This window comes from Lepisosteus platostomus, chromosome 26 (genome assembly GCF_059453375.1).
Source record: "Lepisosteus platostomus isolate fLepPlt1 chromosome 26, fLepPlt1.hap1, whole genome shotgun sequence".
Taxonomy (NCBI): Eukaryota; Metazoa; Chordata; class Actinopteri; order Semionotiformes; family Lepisosteidae; genus Lepisosteus; species Lepisosteus platostomus.
Window position 1 is genome coordinate 8,554,887 of NC_142636.1, and position 21,242 is coordinate 8,576,128.

At 45.7% G+C, this 21,242-nt stretch overlaps 1 long non-coding RNA gene across 2 annotated transcripts in view; it reads left to right on the forward strand.

Moving 5' to 3' along the window:
- The first annotated feature begins 12,651 nt into the window (after window positions 1–12,651).
- The window catches only part of LOC148639956 (uncharacterized), a 35,366-nt gene continuing 26,775 nt past the window's right edge, over window positions 12,652–21,242 (forward strand). The window contains exons 1-2 of one of the 2 annotated variants that reach the window (XR_015930556.1): window positions 12,652–13,030; window positions 17,215–17,257. This is a non-coding gene — a long non-coding RNA (uncharacterized LOC148639956). The remainder of the gene's footprint in view (window positions 13,031–17,214; window positions 17,258–21,242) is intronic. The other variant, XR_015930555.1, reaches the window with a different exon arrangement.

Below are 21,242 nucleotides of genomic sequence, written 5' to 3' on the forward strand. Positions count from 1 at the left end.
AATTGTGCAGTTGCCCATCTTCCAAACTGGGACTTGACTGGTCTGTGACTGGCGAGCTCCTGAAATGCCTATTCGTGTGTTTTATTTGGTTGTAGGCGCCTCGCGGTGAAGGCGGCCTGTCTTTTCAAGCGCACAGAGCGCTGGAATTTTGATCTCGAGCACAAATCTGGGGGGGGGGGGGGGGAGTCTCTTCCTGTCTCCGAAAGAGGGCAAGAGCGCCCCGCGCCACAGGCTCAGACCCCCCACCCGCCGCCGAGCCCGCCGCCGCCCGAGCGCGCGGGCAGACTCGCCGCCTGTTTCACCCGTCAGAACAGAAGCTGAGAAAGAGACGGGCAGTAGAAACACATGGTACATATTAAAGCGTGCAACACAGAATTTGGCCTTACTGTTTTAGGAATAACGAGTTCTATAATAATAATTACGTATTCTATAATTATTAATACACGAATAGTCTTCTATTAAGTGTCGAAATAAACATCCAAACGCATTGATTTATTATTATTATTATTATTATTATTATTATTATTATTATTATTATTATTATTATTATTATTATTATATTCATCAGTATTTGAAATAATTCGAAAGATTCCATCGCTTCACAATTCAACGATACAATCTTTGTCGTGTTATGTTTGGACTTATTATTTGACATATTATAAATTATTTTAAAATAGCTTCCATTTTCCCTCCTCGTACCGGCGATTCAGGGCATGAGTTACAAGCATCGTTAAACCCTCACTGGTTAGTCCAGTTTGTGGTCTGCGGGAGAATGAATTTCAGCTGTGTCTGTATCGGAGTTAGGAACCTGTTAAACGACGATTAAGAAAGCGACCCTGCTTGTGAGACACATATTCAATCAAGGCAAATGACTAAATGCAAAATGCAGGAGTAAATGCAAAATAAAAATAAACGTTAAGAATTGCGTCTGTGTCTGATAGAGGAATATTCAATCATTTCAAAATTTGACATTTGAAATTTATATCCCAATAAAAGCTCCTTCCTCTCAGACAAAAATGCCAAAAATACTAATAGCGTTCGATTGGAAACAATTAACTTCAAAACATCACTCCAAACCCCGATTTGTACCCCACCTGTAATTCTCAATAATTTATTGTATAGGTATCTATTGAGGATATTTAATAGGTTTAAACGTTGTTCAGATACTCCAAAATTAATCGCGTCGGGACGAACGCTAATATACCGCGTGTATTGATGCTTTCTAAATTGCGCGGAGACCTCGCATTTTCCTCGGCCGTGACCCCCGTGCCGGTATACACTGAAATATTCCCTCACAGACTGGCTGCAGAAACCATTCTCACGACTTCCTACAGTGTTTCAGCGAGACACACCGCGCTGTTCTTCTGCCCTTATCTCACACCCTCATCAGAAAGATTTCAAGGAACTTTTTAGCTGCCCAGCTCATGTGTAGCACAGGGGCACGGGAATAGGACTGTCCGTGTTTGATTGAGGTTAACGCGCTTTGCACCGCGGGGCTGTGGGTATCAGTCGGTCTGGCGATGGAGGAGAACGAGTTTATTCGTCTCATATAACTTCGTGTGTGTGAGGATGGGGTGTTGGTGGAAGGGGCTGTGTCTGGTAGTTCCTTATTTTTTCTTAATAAGGCTGTTTGCGAAGCTGCTACTATATGTGACGCAGCACGGGGGGTTCAAAGACGCTGAGTGTTTTTCAAAGTCTTGAGCCCGGCAGCAGAACTGACACGATCTCCATCCCGAACCAAGCCAGCTTGGAAAGAGCTGGGTTAGAGCTTGGAAAATACTTCCGAACCCCCACGCGACACGCAGTACACACAGTCTCGAGGAGCGTGCACGAGGGAATGATGAAAGGGAAGGCATGTTTTTGGTCTTGTGCTCGAGGTTTCGATGATGAGAGAAATTTGAAATCATGCACGACGTGCAGACAACACAACCCTCCCTTCTTATTTTACATGCATGCACAGACGGTTCAGAATTACGCTTCTTGCCTGACTATATCAAGATAAGCGCCTGACAAGCGTCTTTTTTTTTTTGTGACGATTTCACTCGGACGCTTCTCGCCACGTGTAACCCGTGCGGCGCTGCTGGAGCTGGCAAACAGGTGTGGAACAGACCAGGTGTATCGCTCGCCGAGCCGATACTATCCCGCACGACACAGCCCTGCATTCCGAACAACCGCTCGCAGTTTCTCTCTCGATCAACGTTTTTTTTTTAATGAGTTTTAAAATGAAATCCGGGTTTATCCACTGATTATTAACAGAGTAAATTGGGTTACCTGTCTAGAAATACCGACATCACGCTTCGTTGTGTTAAAATACATCCCAATTCTCTGCTGTACATACAACACGCAGTTATCCACGTAAATTGCACACTTTAATGAAACAGCTTGCGAATTCGGCTTCAGTAGATACCGAAAAGTCGTCAAATCGAGGGGCGACGACTTTACATCCACAGAGCCGATAACATAAACAGAATATTTTTCTAACTTGGCACCCGACGCTTTTGAATTTGCATTCGTGTTGCACTTATTTCTGCCAAACCGGGCCGGGCCACGCCGAACCGGCGTTGACTCGCCCAGCACGAGGAGCCCGGCGCGGTCTTGCTGAATCGGGTTTCGCAGCTCGTCGGCTGAGCCAGCTCCTCACGCCTGGCGCCGTTCCACTTTTGTTCGATCACACACACACACACATCACTACCGCAAAACAAACGGCGCCTTGTTTTTCTCCGTACAGCGCTGTAGTTTTATCACACCTACACACACACACATCATCTCTCATCTTCCAACATGAAACAGACCCGCCGCATTGTCATCACGATCTGCTAACTGCTTTCTTGGCACACGTATCCTTCAACAAGTATTATTATTGTCCATCGCGTTCAGCCATTTCAAGATGTATTAAATATACACGGTTGCTGTTTCATTTTCACGTTTGCCAATGTGTTTCCTATAGACATGCATAAGCTTTTTTGTTCCTCTCGGAGAGAAATGAATCACCTTAATACAACAATTTAAAAAAATGAGTAGTTGTAATAGTAATAGATTCACGTGCATTAAGAGACGGGTACAAACATTTCTGACACTTCTCCGTTCAATTGGAATAGATAGATGTTTATGTGATTGCAATGCCCTGCATATACAACACCTCTTGTATTTGTGATTTGCATTAATATTTAAGAATGCTACATGCATTAATTAAGCAATTAATTTCATTACAGATGACTCTTGCAAAGGCAGGGGTGCAGAGACTTTTGGTGTAACGCTCTTCCCGAAAACACGAGACTCATTTTGATTTCTTCATTACAATGGACTTAATTTCATACACACGTATAAATCAGGGAAACTGCAAACGTATGATGTAACATAATAATGTAACATACATAATGAAGCCAGTGGGAGTTGGCATTTTCGCAGACATGGGCGATTTCGAAGGTTTTAAATACTGTCTTTGAGCACACCTTTCCCAGAAAAGAAAAACTTCCTGGGAAAACACATTCTCAGAGACCAGAATGTGAAGTATTTGTAGGAGGTACTTCGTTACAAATGCGTTGTAAAAAAAAAACGAGGGAAAAATAATTTTCGGTCTTCACCCGTATCTCATCGTTTGTTGCGTTCAAGCGGCTGTTTTGGTCAAATGAGAAATTACTTAATTTGTATAAACAGACATCTGACCAGACAACATCTAGAAATAACAAAAAATGATTTCTTATCCCGTTTTCAGTATATTCTAATTCAAATTCTACATATTATATATTCTATTTCTCTCTACATATACTGTACACGTGTGTGTGTGCACATTCATACACAGTCTGATATCAGTGCGTACATACACAGAAAACATTCCTCGGCATTCACGATATTATCATAAAGTATATTATTATAACAACATAAAATGTCTTGGAATTTTATCCCGTTCTGGAGAGAAATAAGCGGGACAGGTCTGGCATGATTCATTCAAGGAACCATCAATAAAATTACCATTTCATGCCCACAATTTAGGTTATTTAAAAGATTTCCAGGGAAGTGGGAATTAAAGATCTTGACATTTCGGCCTATAGGAAATTTCTTTAGAACCTGTACAGTGCTCCATTCCCGCGCACGCGAGCGTTCTTGCACGTTGCTATAGGGAAACATCCGTGTCTGCAGATGTACACACGCGCACTCTTGACACATTAAGAAAATTATTTCCCCTTTTTATGCTCATTCGGAGATCATTCAGCAATCTAGCTGCAATATTAGGCTATACCACCGCATTTATTAAGCTTCAAAATCAAGACGTGTCTTTTCTGTCTTCTTCTATAACTATCGATCGATCTATCGGCAAATGTCATTTCAATATGAAATATTTAGGACTCTGGTTTGAACATACCAATTAATCCCGAAGTACAAGCATTAAAACTTCAGAATTATACATATGTTAACCGTATGTCGTAACGTAGTATTAATGATGTAAAAGCCTTACATATTTACTTACAATAAAGGACATTTAAAGATATGACTTGTGGACATTTAGCGACAGATAAATACATGCTTATAAAAAGGACAAGGAATTTTCTGTGTGCAGGAAACGTAATTAAAAACGGCTTTAAAATGAACGTGGTCATCAAGACCTTGGAAAAGGCTTTGATTAACAAATTAACGCTCCTGTTAAAATGTGTGTGTGTGTGTGTCAGGTGGGGTGTTATTCTCTAGGATGATTTTTTTGCAGCGTGGTAATACAATACAAGCAATCACTTGAGAAAGACACAAACCAGCAATTAATGTTATTTCGATGTCAGTAGTGTTTACGTAGAAATACCAATGCACGTATTTATCTCTGTCTGAAGACAACATCTACAACTGCTTTTCAAATCAGCTATGAACACAGAGGCGTATACGTTCATAAAATCTATATCATGGTATGTAGCATGTTATATAATATCATTAATATGCATTAAGCACAAATTCTCATCTATGCATGACTAGTGCATATTATAATTGTGACACTGAGTAAAAAGCCGTCTTTGTGCGGGGAGCACAGATTTCCCCCTCCACCCCATTTTAAATCTGCATGCATTCTGGAACATTTGCATATATGCTAATGCGCATTAATTGCATGTCTGATGGTGGCATCCATGCTTCGTGTTGCGGTGCACCATTTTCGCTCGTTTTCATAATATACAGTGTAGTCTATTACCCCCCAACTGGGGATCACAGACTTCATTTGTATAAAAACAGACCTGTCACAAAAAATCTGCATCATATTCTTTCGGCTCTGCGTTACACATAGCCTCTACGTGTTGGCTACGCTCTCCGACTACACGGCGCTCCTCTGTTATTGAAGCTCAGGGGTTAAAAAAAAACCGGAGAATCGTCTTCCTTTCTCTCACCGTGACATTTCGTATTGGGCTCCACAGCAAGCGCGTCTCGAATCAACCCCCCCCATTAAAAAAATCCTTATTTATCCGGTCTTTCTACAATAACAAGCGCGGCTCACACGCACCGAGGGGGGGATACAAGACGCGAGGAAAACAAATCGAACCATAAAGGATCGTTCAAAAGCCATCAAAAGCAGGTAAGCGGGAGAGAAGCGCTCGATTCGGAAAGACGAATTCTGGCGTCGGTTCCTAACGCAAACAAACAGCAGCCACGCTATGAGAATATCACGGCAGTCTGCTGTTACGTCATCAGAAGTTGTTTGTCCTCTAATGCGGTCATACGGTTGTCATTTCGTGTTGGGTCCAAACATTTCTGCTGTGTGCACCAGCGCTGCACTGCTTTCTCATTAAGAAGAGAACAAGATATTTGTTGTTTGTTTTTTTTTTTGTGGTATTTTAAGGGAAAGGTCGCGCTTTCGGAGGTATCTACGGTTAAAGACAAAATGTGGGGGAAAAACGGCAGGAGGAAAAAAAAAACCCAGGCATTGGTCGTTGAATTAGAATAATGACTTCTGCGCTTACTCGGAGTTAATAAGCAATTGAGGGGAAAAAAATTGGTTGTGTTGCTACCGTAATCAGGGAGGGGGCGGGGTAAGACGGGGTTTTGCTGTCGAAGAGGGCGTGTTAGCAGCTCCCGCCGAGTCCTGACAATATGGACAGATTTGCCGGAACAAAAGAGGACTAGGTTAGGGTTCTGAACACGTCTCGGGATCCAGGCTGGGCGGACAAGGGGTTCAATTTATTGGATGTGGTGAGAAAATTCGAAAAGGAAAGGGAAAAAAAAGCACATGAAAGAATTGCATTGTTGATCGCGAGGGGGGGGGGACCAGGCCAAACGTGAGTATCTTTATTTCAGACGCAAGCACGCAGAGATAATCGTTAGTCCGCGGGTAAACAAACGCTGTACAGTACTAGCGAACAGAGTGGAACTGAAAGTTTGGACAAGCGAGCTTGCGTGTTTTTTTTTAAAAAAACTACGGGTGAGGCGGAAAGGGGGCTACAATCGAGGTCTGTCTTGCAGAATCCAGTCGTTGTCGTGCCGGGGCCCCGATCTGTAGTGCGATCGAGTGCACAGATGGTGTGCTACGGACTCCGCGTGCCGCAGCTGAGTTCACCCCACCCTCGCGCCTGACTCGCGAGTGTTGACCAGAAATACTTGCCAGTTTCTCTTTGCAGTTGTTCGGGTGCGCGCTGTCTCACAAAAGTTCGGAACAAATGCCACAGCGTTCGCGCCACATCACAATGCCTACGAATGCTAAAACGATTTTGCCTCATTTGACGAATTTCGAATTACGACAAGCCTCCAGGGCAAATACGATCTGACTTTTGAACGTCCATTCTGATTTGAGCATATTTAACACTACCTAACCCTATAGGGAACGTCTCTACACCCGTTTTCTTATCTCTTAGAAAGGAGGCACGCGGAAGCTGGAGCCTATCCTGGCAAGCCACGGGCGCAAGACGTGACTCAGCCAAGAAAGGGACACCAGCCCATCACGGGGCAGACACACAGTCACACCAGGGGCAGCTTTCCCAGAAGCCAATTAACCGCTGGCCTCAGCCACAATCGTCAATAATGGCTTCATTAAGTACTCATTAATGATGCATAATTATTTTAATGGTCCAATTAGTCATTAATTCCGTGAAAAGCACTCTCACCACTCCTGTAAATGTTCTGCTGAGTTCTGTGTGTTTGGATTCTGTGTTGTTCGCAAGTGCAGCTCCGCATGACGGTCCGTGTGTCACAGGGGTCGCGCCCCGGTGTGTGCTGCTCCTCGGGTTCCGGTGCCGGGCTGTCAACTTCTGAACCCCAGGATAAGCACGGTATTGTGCATGCCCTTGTCGGGGGGTGGGGGGGCTGAAAAGTGGGATAATCGCTTTTGCAAGAGATTAACTTTCTCTTCAACTCCCCCCGGTGTAGCGAGTTCCGCCGAGAAAAGCTCAAGACGTCACGTGATTCCGGGGACTGGTCGCTACGTGGTTGTCACTGTATGGCAGTGCTACTTCAGAAAACACACCGGGTATCGAAACCAACAATTCTAGATTCAAAGGTTTGACGAATAATGTTACCATTAAAGTCTTCCAGGAGAATCGCACGCTGAAAATGAGAAAGCACGATTCGGCGGCACCAAAACCGCAATGAAGAAGACCTACGGGAGGGCTCAGCAGCCGAAACGTTGTGTTTCATCGTTCCGCGCTTCAGCGTGGAATTGTCCTGATTCTGATCTCGCTGTGGAATTGACCCGTGCGTTACTCTGATCTCGTGACGTCCCAGCCAGCGTGAGATGACGTCACTTAGAGTTCAAATTCCGGGCCCAAAGAACGGGTTGTTAAAATGTCATTAAACAGCATTATCCTTTCGGAACAGTACAGAGTCATGTCATAACACACCGGACACTGAGAGCAAAATCTCTCTTTGGCCCCTGATACCTTTCTAAAGCGGCTGGTCACCGATTTAAAGCCTCTGTCAGGAGATCTATTGGCGACGCTTTTTTCTCCTTTTTAAAACTCGATACAATCGTCAGCTTTGTTCACCTTTTTTTTTAACGAAGTGCAGCCACACCAGTTTATTGTGAGGTGGTGATCCAGGTCAAGCGCGTTGGCGGAGATGCTGGAAGAAGCTGAAGCTGGGCGCTCTGGCCGGGCCGGAAAGGGCGGTTTGCTTCCTGCAGCGAACCCGTATCATTAAAGACTCCAACTCTTTGCCGCGGCGGGACAGGCCGCAGATGTACCGGGCGTGGTGTTAGGTGCGTGGATCAGGGCGGACCAGTACAGCAGGGTAACGGGGTTTGTAGAGGAAAGGGCTTTGCACAGTTCTCATTGCGGCGATCTGGAGTGCTTAACCGAACTCATCACTCGGACAGGCACCTCGGTCTTTTTGAGGTCTTCCCTACCTGCTGGTTGAAAGCTTTGAGAATTGAGTTCTTGTAAAACCTGCGGGGTCTCCGACCCCCAAGGCGTCCGCGCTGTCCGTCGGGAGTGTGAGGACACTATTTCGTGGTGCCGAAAACTCTGCTGTTACAGACGCGGAATGCGAGCTTAAAGAAACAAGCGAAGGTTTATTCCTGTGCTGAGAAGAGAAGAAAAGAAACACAACGTTTCGGCTGTAGAGCCTTCTTCGGGTGTGTCAGAGCCGAAACGTTTTGTTTTCTCTCTTCTCTTTTCAGCATGGAATAAACCTATTACTTGTTCACTTGTAGCCTACGCCTGCTGACGCAGCTGCCCACCTGAACTACTTGCGAGCTCAAAGCCCAGATGGGAAACTTCAATATAGTACCTAGCTACATATGCAAGTATTTTCTGATCGAAGCGTATAGTGAATTCATCAGTAATACACTCGTTTTGGGGATACCAGTCCTATCTATCTAACAATTCCATCAGTTGCTACTGTATTTCTTATCTTCGTCTGAAAAAAAATCACTGAAACTCAGCTAAATGATCGGATTAAACAGAATGGAGATGTGCATAGCGTTCTTTAGGTAAAAGTACAGTTTTAATAATAATAATAATAATAATAATAATAATAATAATAATAATAATAATAACAATAATAATAATAATAATAATAATACTTTAAAAAGGTTTAAAATGACGAAAGAGCGAAGAAATATCCCGATGTTCCGCCCAGCTGTTATTTCCGGTGTCGTCAGTGATGGTGTACATAGTCGGGTCCTATAGTTCGACTCTCTGACCCACACTCCTAAACTTAAGTCTGCTTTCATGTCGTGCAGCAGGAACACGTCCCGCCCGAGTGTACTGCAAAAATCTGGCGTCGACTGAATGACTGAATGTGTACAAACCAGAGCACATTTCTTCGGCTACGCCTGTGGCTCAGCCAGTATCAATGCTAATTTTTTAAGTTTGTGTTTGTTGTTATTTCCGTTTATCCACCTGATTCTGCTGACGCTGCCGAATGAATTTAAGCACGGGCACCAAACGTTTTGCTTTTAAATCCCTGGTTATTGTTTTGTTTGTTTGTTTGTTTCGCAGGACTGATGTAGGAAAGTGCCGGCTACAATCCACGCAGAACCGTGAATGTAGTAACCCTCCCCCGCCCACTCACACCCACACAGACTTTTGAAAGAATTCTAAGGAATCCGTCACAAACGTGTTGGTAAACGACGCTGGCATCGAAAATGGCCATTTTCTGAAAATCTCACCAAAACAAAATCGTCAGATGGAAACACAATAAATTAGAGACGCTCTATCTTCGCCCGGCTCTTTGCCTTTTTCGCTGGAAAATATTCCCTTTTTAAGGATAAATGTCCCCGCTGCAGCATTACCTTTACAACGACAAAACCTTCAGCACTGCAAGGCAGTCGCACGGAAAGAGAGCGAATTGTGTCTTAAGGCCAAATGAAAACCGTTCGTCGCATTAAGGGGATCGAGGCCTTGATATTCGCATGACAAAACCGTAGTTTCCTGTAGCTGGAATTATTTCATCTACGGCAAGCCTTTAAATTATAACAGGCGGGGGAAATGAGAAAACTTAAAACGAGTCAACCATCTTTCATGTTCTGCAATGTGCGTCTTTGCGCTTTATTTTGTATTTGAATTGATTTGAACGTACAGAACCTCACGAAGGATACGTCCGCGCTAAAGGGTCTATTTAAACCACAAAGAGCGGTCTCTTATCAATAATATCAAGAGTATGCGGAACGGAATCGACTCTATAGCGGAGATAAGACTCTAACAGCGGAGTGAAATTGTTATTCCATTAGTGTACAACAAGAAAGAAATGCGCGTTTCTCCCGCTGATTAACTCGGCACATTTGCGATTTTATTTTGCCAGGAATCGGGAATATAGGAGGAGAGGTTACTGAAGCCAAGGATATGGGTTAGGGTTATAGAGGCTACGGAAACACACACCTGATTGAGAATCAACTCATTATTGTCTTCTCTTGGAGAAGATCATTTACTACTGCAGTGTACGCAACCTACCTGTAGATAACTTATTGCCAATACAAATGAGCAGTCCTATCTGTTGGCACCGCACGGGAAGCTCGATCGGTGTCTGTTGTTAAAGTAGGCAAGTGTTTAACTGCAAAGGAACAAGTAATAGGTTTATTCCTGTGCTGAAAAGAGAAGAAAGAAAACACAACGTTCCTGGCGTGGAGCCTTCTTCAGGTGTGTACACCTACAGCACACGTGACGATCTCAGCAGCCTCCAGCTTTGTTTACTGTCTATGGATCGCAGTGTCTCTGCGATCATGCGATCGCGACCATGTGGGAAAATGATCAAATGCAACATATGCATGTGTATTTGTTCATGCTGGGTTAGCTATGTAAAAACAACTGTCCCAGCGCACTAGGCTGGGAGGTGCATATTGTGTTAATGCTAAGATTAAAATATCCGATCTGGTTTCTGTTACACCGCTGGGAGAAATACAATTTACTGTAGAATTACACTGGGTTCCCATACTGCGTCTGGTGTCACCGGGGTGTCCGCAGACTCGGCCCCTGTACAGAAATGTTGACGTTTCTCGCAGCTCCACGTGCTCGCCCTCTGCGTGTTTCTGGACAGGTCAGGAGCACGTGGGCTGATGGTTAGCCAGCGGGGCCGTTTCACGGAGCCGCCCCCCTGGGAGAAATCGGCGACCTTTAACGACTGGAATAATCCACAAGGCGTCTTTATTCTCTAAATTACAGACTGCCGGGAAATGTTGTCCGAATTTTTTGCCAAGTTGCAGACTGTGATTTGTTTCAGAGTTCGTATTAATTCACAGTCTACAATGAGCTGGTGAAATACTCCCGTGCTCACCTGTTTTACTTATTTCATACTCTGGTTATACAGAGGAATGAGGGACGGGTACGTGTTCAGCGCTGTTCGCTTTCAGACGTCGCCGGAACACAGCCAAAAGCCACTCGGGAGAGCCGCGGTGTCGGCAGGCGTCTGTACTGATCGCTGATCCGCCTTTTTTTTTTTAAGGAAAAAAAAAACCCAACCGACCTGGCTGACAAGCCGACAGGCACGGTATTGTCGTCTGGCGGTGTTGCTGGAATAAAGATATTGCACGCGATTCGCATTGCCAGGCGAAGGTTTTTGCGACTGGTAAATCCGCGATATTCAGACAAGTTTCTGTTTTTCAGACTCGGTTTCTTGGCAACGCACGGCTCCTGGGCGATTGTGAGCGGGGGGGATGGGGACGAGGCTGGATTTGGGTTCGGGGGGTGGGGGTTGATAATGAACTTGAGACATCACACCGCAATTCAGAAGTCTCCTGTCAACTTCGGTGCGTCCGAGTTCCCAGGCGTCTTTTTTTGTATTGGTTGGGTGGGGGTGTGTGTGTGTGTTAACGAAGCCATTGTGCATTATTCTCAACTCTAGACTCTCCTCGCCGCCTGCCACAGACCGACCCGGACCGCCCTTGGTAACCAAGTCTGCACCGCTCTCTCTCCGCCAGGGGTGGACTTCACCCGGCTTAGACGAAACACGAAACAGTAGCCGTATGTATATGTATAGGAACAAAACAAAACAACAAAAATAAATAAATGGGGGAAAAAAAAACCGTCCACGATCAGAGAGAACCCAAGACTGAGTCTGGCAAAGTTTTCTCTTTGGCCGTCGCGCCTCCTATTGAACAAGTAAATGTATTCAAAAGAGATTTTCGTCGCCGAGATGCGATTATTATGATAATCAGCCGCGCCAGACCACCCCCCCCCCTCCGCCCCGCCTGTCTGAACTCGGCGTTGACCGCGGAGGCGCACGCTCTCACCCCGCCGACCCGCGCATTCCTCCGGGCCCCCGCGAGGCTCGGGGGGGGGGCTCTCTGCGACCGCGCGCGCCGTGCCACCCGTCAGAGGAGCTCGGGGGCCCGGAGCGGCGGGAAGGCCGCCGCCGCCTCCTGCCGGAACGGGACCGATGTGTCCGGTCGGGCCGCCTTACAGCCACGGCCCTCGGTGTCTCTGAGCACCTCCGGCTAACAAGCGAGGAGAGAGAGAGGGGAAGACTGTGGGGGGCATGGAAAACTGGCACAAGTGAAACGGTCAATAACAAGGCAGTGACACAAAATGGACGCGGGAGATGGGCAGCTTGTTTAAAGTCGAAGGGTGTGGTGGTGGTAGCGGCGGACGGACGGACAGCTCCCAGTAGAACAGAGAACAGAGACCGACGGACGACAAAATTGAAGGGGGGAAACTGTATTGGAGGGGTTGGCAGACGCTCGCTGTCTTCCAGGGGGAGGGGAAACGTCACCGCAGCGTGTCGCGGAGAGGGCGGGCCTTGCGCGCCTTATATGTTGTCGGTTTAACATAGGTGCGAGTTCACACGCAGCCGTCTAGTGGGGAGGACGGCGGCGGCGCAGCAGCGGAGGAGAGAGAGGGAGAGTGACACCGGCTCTCTCGCTCGCTTTATCCGGGAGAGGGCGGGAGAGGCTGTGGTTGTGTAGGTGGGGTGCGGAGTGGACGGTGTCGGATGGGAATTAATAATCATGTCAGGGGGGGGGGTTACCCGGACGGGAAAAGCTGAATGGACAGGGCCGCTGTGACGTCACTGCCCGCCGCAGGCAGCCGGCGCAAGACAGGCGGAGGGACGGCACGAGAGCTGGCAGTGCTCACGGACCGCTCGGCCCGCGCGGCTCGGCGCCGGTTCCTGTCTCCCCCGGAGCGAGCGGGATACGGTAAGTACGGCTTCAGGACCGCGAAATTAGACCTCTCTCTCTCTATATATATATACACACATGTATGTATGATTTCTTTAGCACGTCCGTACGCGTGGATATACCGAGGATATTGTAAATGAATGATTTAAAAAAAACATCACCGGCGCCGTTAGGAAAAGTGGTACTACAAGACGGCAGGACAACCACGACGAAGGCGAGAAAAGCAAAAAACGCAAAATCCCCCCTCTTTCCTCCTTCCTCCTTCCTCCTTCCTCCTCCTCCCCTCCTGCTTGGCTCCTTTCAGCTGGAGAGCGGCAGCGTCGCCGTCCGCCCTTTTCGGCCGGGAAACCGGGTCGCGGCGGCGCCGGGAATGTCGCGGTCCGGCTCGGCTCCGCTCCGCTCGCCGCTCCGGGCTGCAGCCTGCGTTTTTTTTACTCCCGTTTCCCCCCCCCCCCCCCACTCTTCGCCTTCCCCGCACCTGAACGCCGTGTGGGGCGAGGAGGAAGCCGGAGTGCAGTTATTTTTCACAACCCCCCCGCAGTCAGGAAATGGGGTCGAAAATGGGGTGTAAGAGGAAACGCCGGTTTAATCTTTCCCGTTCAACCCCTCCTGTCCGCTTCTTCCTCTGCGATCCGTCTTAAGTTGGGGCATGGAGGCGTGTGTGTGTGGGAGAGAGAGAGAGCTCCGGGTCGCTCGGATGGCTGCACATGTATCTCCGAATCCCTCGGTGACAGGTCGGATTTCTATACACTCGTGATTCCTGCTCTTGAGATTTTGTTTTTCCTCCATTCTCCTTACAAGAAGGAGTGTCGAGCGGGCTTGAAGGCTTTTAAATGCTCGAGCGGGGGATTAAAGTCCCCCCCCCCGTACTCAAACGTACACACACATAACCCCAGTGACAGTCCCAGTGCCTTCTTCTCCGGCAGATCACAGCTGCACACTCGCTCGGAACCCACGACATGCTCGTCTTTTTAACAACTGCAAACGCAAGTAGCTTAGGACAAAACAAACAAAAAACACGAAGCTGTGTTTATGGTTTCTCTCTCTCTCAAGCCACTGGGTTTCTCATCTACCGTGTGGGAAAAAAAAGAAATAGCCGTGGAAATTGTGCCGCTTCATTTGTATCCGTCTGTATGCGTGCGGCTGAGCAGGCTCATTTCTTGCTCCTGTCGAGTTGATCTCGGAAGATATTTCTCAATCTGTTTTGGTTTTCTCCCCCCCAAAAGATTCGCGTCGTTCAGGGTGCACAATTAGTCCAATGCAGACTCGTTGGCCGGCCTCCTTGAAAGCGAAGCCACTTTGAGCTGAACGGTGTTTTCCCGCAAGGCGTCTCTGGTACAGGGTGTGAGCCCAGGAGCCTGGGCCCAGAGCAGCCGGGGATCCCAGCGCAAAACCAACGGATCTTTCTGGCAATTCAAAGGCGTGGAGGATGGCCAGGCTAAACCCGGGTTGCCTGCACCATTTCAGGTGGCACAGGGTTATCTGGAGTAATATAGCGCCAGATACCGGCCACCGTCTGAACGGTGCCATCAGTGCAGACTGTAGGTGATGTCACCTACACATATTCCAACAGAAGTATCCCGAAAATGCAAGAGTCAAAAAGCCTTGCATTCCTTTATTAAAAAAGGGATAATTTAAAGTGTAGAATAATGTCAGAAATCTGCAAACGGTTTTAACGTGATGTGTGTACCCACCGTGCAAGGTGACTTTTTGTGTGCAGGCACCGAAGTTCTGTAGAAGAATTTACACGAGGTGATGTACGAACTGATACAGCGACGTGCGGATGTAGGAAGTGCTTTTTTTTTTTAACGAAACAACTTTGAACGCCCTGACGCAAAATCCAGTGACATTGAAGATCTTAAAACGAGCCTGCGTTTCGTTCTGGATTTCCAGGCCGGAGAAGTTAAGCTCGAGTCTACGCGTTTTGGAGTATTGTGGGATTAAAAAAAAAAAGCAAATGACTTTTGCTGACCTGGTTATATAACACGGGCGTAATCTGCCTTGAGAATTTAAAGACATTTTTTTCCAAATATTTTCGGCTTTTGTAAGGAAGGCACCACACTGCGGAGCTTTCAACAACAAAGGCTTGTTTTTTTTTTTCTGTGCGAGGAGAAATGTGAAATACGGCTGTATGCGCGTGGACCCTCAGCTTGCTCTTTCTGTGTTGTATTTAAATATTTCAAAACCATTGCAATGCATCGAACGCGGTAAAACATCCAAGATAAATTTCCCCCTTAATTTATTGTCTAATATATGGCGTGAAATATTACTTCTTTGGTTATACTATCTTCGGTTTAAATTTTCGGTGGACGCTCTACGGATTCCAGTGTAATAATAATAATAATAATAATAATAATAATAATAATAATAATAATAATAATAATAATAATATTTATTTGCACAAATAAATAATGGTTTTAATCCCCTCAGCCACGGGGTGGTTCGCTTTAATTACTGGAAGTGTTAGGAAGGGTATTACCTGATTTTGAATTAAACCTTTCTAATCAGATTAAGGAAACTCGTGGGCTCGGTTTTTACTGCCAGCGCTGCCCTCGCTCATTCGTGAAGCATTTCAGCGACGGGTTGCCCTGAAACGAAACGTTGGAACCTCTTTTTTTTAATTAATGATCAGAAGAATCGCCGAAATCCAGGCCCGATTGGGACACAGTCTAAGTCAAAGCCACGCAGTCAAAGAATAGGAATATCGTAAAAAAAATAGCCCCCGTCTCTCCGGTGTACACAACACCAGCACAGCACGTCTTGTAATGAATGAACTCTTTTCACCGACACTGTGTGTACACTTACCAGCACTACACAAGCCTTTGAAATTCGGGCCCATTATGTGTTTTTTTTAGAACAGTTTTAGAAGGAAGACTCCAGGATTTGCATTACATTTGTGCTCGTGTTTCAGCGCGTTTTGTTAATCGTTATGAATTGCGGGCCTCAATTCAAAGGAATTGAATTACGGTGATTTATTCTCTTAACTGTTAAGCGGGCGCCCAAGTGTGTGTTTTAAAGCGCGTAATAACTAAGGCATCAGATATAAGCAAATGCAACGAAGAAACATCAACCAGAGGTGAGACAGCGAATTACTGTGAACACTATTTGCTCCGACCGTTTATTTAAAAGGTGGCTAACCGATCTTGTGCTAACGGCCAGGTTTCACGTAGCCGGGCAGAAACAGCCGATCACATCGTGCAGCTCCGGGAAGAGGCCCGAAATGGATTAATTCCCGGTTAATATCCACCGAAGTGACAGCACAACCCACCCTGGCTATTGGGGGATTTTATCTCGGCCAATCTTGACGCTCTTTTTTTAGAAAAGCAGGGTTCCTATTTGTTTTTACTGTGTCATCGGTATGGGATGGCGTTTTTATTTATGGGTGGTAAGAAGGTTACAATTTACTTTGGATGAATCGCGTAAAGTCCTTACAATTCGCAGTTCGATCCTCTACCTAATGTTACGACGATAATCATAACGTCGAAGCGGAGCCTAGTATTCGTGGGTTTCGTAGGTGACGTATTGACTTTTTGAATTTGGAATATCATGCAAAATAAGAGCTTAACAGAATGGAACCTTAAATCACATCGACTGGTTCGAGCAAGTGGTTTATATTACAGCGAAATAATGCATGTAGCAACTAGAAAGCAACCGTGATCCATGTTGGGAAAGTAAAAACCGCACGAAGCTGTGTATGCACGCGTTACTGCCTGCTGTGCACTAAGGCGTGTGTCTCTATCCCGTGGGTTGTCGTTCTTCAGATCTGCCCTAAACCTTTTTTTTTTCTTGGTGCTCCGTGGCCTTTCAGTGCTTCATTGCACTATCCGGGTAGCGTGAACACCGTCAACAACCGTCAGAAGATTTTTAAACGAATGCAGTGGGTCTTAATACAATTACAGGCTTTGGATAGGCCCAGCGCCTTGAGACGCTGTGGTCTTGACACTGTTGATGCGTCATGGCCAATGCCAGCACGTGGTTTATGGATCTCGGCCCGCCGGGCTCCGGTGTGAATGGTCACAAAGGCTCACAAACTGGACTTCAGGTTTTGTACTGTCTGGAGTGACGCTGTATATTACAGGTTTGGCCATTTCCCTTATCCGAGCAGACTTCTCTCCATCTTGGAAACAGGCTAATGCACGCCACAGAGAAGCGCATGCGCGGTGGCACGCTGACAGTAATTTCTTGCTGTTTTTTTTTTCCAGCCTGGCTGCCTGGGCTCGATGCACGCCAGACCACGTGATTCAGGTAATGTTTTTTTTTAAATTCTCCCTTTTGCCAATATTCATTTTTGAATTTTCTATAATCACACGTACCGCATGTCTTTATTGTGAGACACTTATGTTTTCGATCGCTACCGCATCCCTGCTGTACAAACGCAACCCACCCCTCCTCATTACAGTATTGCAAGAAGCCCTTATATTTATGTCAGCGGCGTAGTTACATATATACGTATTTCTTGTAATACCACAGAATACCATTTTGTTCCCCCAACAGAAGCCTAATGCAGATCTGCATACAATCCATATTTTTCCACGGACACCTCTTTCCCAGCACTTAGGTATACAGTATGAGATCCTATAAGTCTGTTATGCTTTCTGGTACGTAAAATGTGTTTTGACATTTCCAGCCTTCGCTGAAAATATAAGACAGTAGGCCTTTTCCGACACAGCGGTGTGATAAGCTTCCTTAAAAAACTGAAATCTGTGTATAGCCTGTGGAGAAAGAGGATAACGACATTTCCAATGAAATGACAAGGGGTTGCGTATATACTTGAATCGGGGAATCTATCTACTGTGACAGAAACTGGCGGCTGAGTTCTGGGTGCCCAACTCGAGGTGCGGCACGTCGGAAACTCGGAGATCACTTTTCAAAGAGTTGGACGTCTGCTGACGTTTCCCCACCCGTTTGCTCAATCAAATGACCAATTGTGTTTAAAGTAGATGGAGAGGAAATGTGGAAAATGTCTGAAAAAGAGATCAGGCTGTTCGGGGGGTGTTTTCAGCAATCAATTAAAGGTGTATTCGTAACCGTGGGTCATTCTGTGCCGTTTACTTGTTCATAATTTCGCAACACAGAGTTGGTCGGCAAGCGACAGATCCCAGAGTTTCGAGATTGCGGTTGTCTTCTCGATATTCAAGAAAATGTCATCATAACCGTTTGTAAAGAAATCACTTTTTAGACTAAAGGCGTCAGAAGCGTCGCTTCGTCAACGAAATCTCTTGATATCGAAAGCTTTTGAAAAGGCATGTTTGTCGGTGGATTCGAAGTTTTTGGGATTTGGGAAAATTAATATGAATTTTAAAAGATGGCCATAGCTAAAAAAAACAATTAAAAGCCTCCAATCCGGGCACGGCCTTTCCAGAAGTCGTTCCGCCATCAGATTCAGCGTGTAATGTAAATAAAACGTTTTGTTTTCCGAATCCATAGAAATTTTAAAGTTGTTACAAAAAGTCGTCTTCACTTTTTCGTTGAGTTAAAAGACCTTTCCTAGTTTTGGAAAATAGCCTGTAATACTTATAATACTGAGAAATAAGCGACAGATCAACTTGTCTTCAGCTGCGTTTGGGGATATACAGTATATGTGACAGTGACTGAGCAGACGTCATGCCAAAATAGACTTAAATACCTAACAAGTATTTAATTGTGAAATTCGAATTTTCCTTTGTTGTTATAATTGTTGTATTTTTACAACCACTACATAATTTCACGACATATATAATCGAAGTTGCTGTTCCTAACTTGTTGATCCTCAAGTATTTACAATATTTTTACACATACTCTTTCTTCTGATTTAAGGGTTTTTACACGTCAATATGGAGGTCTTCCAAAACATCTCACTGAAATTTTTAAACCTGGGTAACCACGAGTAATTTTATAAAAGGAAATATTTTATAAATCATATAATAAAATAATAAATAATCATAAATCCTCTCCAAATACACCATCAAGTAAATTGAAACGTGGACAATAATACTATTTTATTTTTTTACACGCCAGCAAAACTCCGATTTAGGATTTATTTCAAAGTACTCTTGGTGTGAAATATTGCGCAGCCCGAAATTCTATTGGTGAATATTGAGAAAGATACCTATAACTGATTATATATTACACATATATATATCTACACTAAATTTAAATTGTTTTTAGTTGTTCTGAAGCATTCCATCTTACAGTGTCTTTTTAATTATTCTGTATCACTACTGTCAATTCTTACTGTGCTGAAAAATAATATAATTTTAACCCCCTCTTCCCATGAGCAACCTATAATTTACATTTCAGCTGTTTGGGGAAAAATAAAAATAAATAAAACTTGATGAGCAAATAAAACCTAAAAGATTGTGTTCTAAAGGTGGCGACCTGTCGATACAAATACACCTTAATCGTTTCTCCGAAGTCGAATGAAGAAAAGCCGAGGCATTTTATTTGGCGACCCTGAGCTTCGATTTTGTTCAAAATTAAAAATCGTTCTTCCGCCGAATAATCTGTAGATAAAGAATGAGGATGATGGTGATGACGGTAAATTGAAATAACTCTTGGTTCGTGTCCGCGTCGAAGCCAACGGGCTTATTTTGTCATTGTTAATTTGAATTAGTTACACTTAGACCCATAGCCTCAATACACACTGTATATACGTCGAACTCGCATCGGATGCGCGTTGATCGCAGTAGGTGTAGACGATAAAACGTAAATTTCTCGGTATTTGTAATCTGTGTATGACATACTTCACCCACGAGTTTAGTCTTTACCGTGTTTATTTCCCACGTGTTTTCTCCTCGTTTTGGGGGGGGGGTTTAGCCCAGGTATGCCCATAGAAAGAGGGGTGTTCTCGGGAACGGGCGATTTAATCGGCTCTCTTACTGGACTCCGCAACCCTCCGCCTTTCTTGAATCAGACGTACAGCGCCATCGATAAACTGAGAGGCGCGCCGGGGTTAAAGACGTCAGCTCAGCCCCCCCCCCAACACAACCCCCCACCCCAAAAGAAAACCACATCACCAGCGGCTGGCCAATAGCGAGCGGGGATTAGGCGGAGGAGGAGGATGAATGAAACGAAGCTTCAGTCGGCGGCTCAGTGCGCGAGCCGGCGGCCCGCGGAGAGCGCCGCCAAGCGCGAGCCCGGCTTGACCCGTCCCTGACGCACCGCGCGCCCGAGACCCCCGCCGTGGCTCCCCGGAGACCAGCGGTGCAGCACCCGCGTGCCGCTTCTGTCACACCCCCCAGGCGTCCCGCGAGCCCTTCCTGCCGCCTGCGGTCTGCGCCCACGGTAAGCATGATAGCGATAACGATAATCAATACATCGACTGAAAGACCGAATTGTAGAAGAACTCCAGGACATACCAGCATATATTTAAAAGTGAACCTGTGCAACATTAAAATTGCAGTAATTTCTTTAAATGCTTGCATTCGCGGCGGATGATATTTCCTACAAAAGTGAGATGACTGGGTTAGCCAATGCAGGCGCTCAGACAATCGTTAACCAAGATTCCGTTTCTCCCGGGTGCTGCTGTGACCAGCGAAACATTAAACCAACTGATGGTCGTCAAAGAGTATGCAACTGTGCTGCGGGAAACGAAAGGGTCGCCTGTGTTTATTTTCCAGAAGATGAATTGGTCATTACGGTGCGATTGGAGCGCGGCACGCTTCTGCCACCCCGCGCGCTCTGTGTGTGTGTGTATGTGTGTGCGCGCGCGCTCCGGGGTGCTGTCCGCGGCTCTGCGGTGCTGAAACCCGCGAGCTGCCTGCTCTCGTCTTCTATCAATCCCCTCTGCAGCTGGTTTCAACACACACTCAGCCGCCGGGACTCACGCATGCACACATTTGAGACAGCTCAGAAGATAACCGCTCACCACGCACCGAGTCCAATCTGTTCCTTCACAGATCTTTTTATCGTTCTTTAAAGTCGACGTCGAATTACAGAAACGTAATTTGTCACATTACGTTCAAACCGCGTCCACACACGGTTACAACGTTGCATGCTTTACCATCATCATTATTAGTAGTAAAATAGGAAGATAAAATGTTTCATTGGGAGAGTATACTATTCAAGCACTAATGTGTTGTTGGTTTTTTTTTCCCCAAGTATCAATCGCACATCTCTATAATATTTTGTATTGCTCGTTTTTGGGAGCCATTTTTAGTGCTCCTGATAACTGCAGGTGTCATTTCGGGCCCTCAGAACTACACCTTCTTGAAATGCACTATCATGACGAGAGTCCCGGGTTAATTCTAAC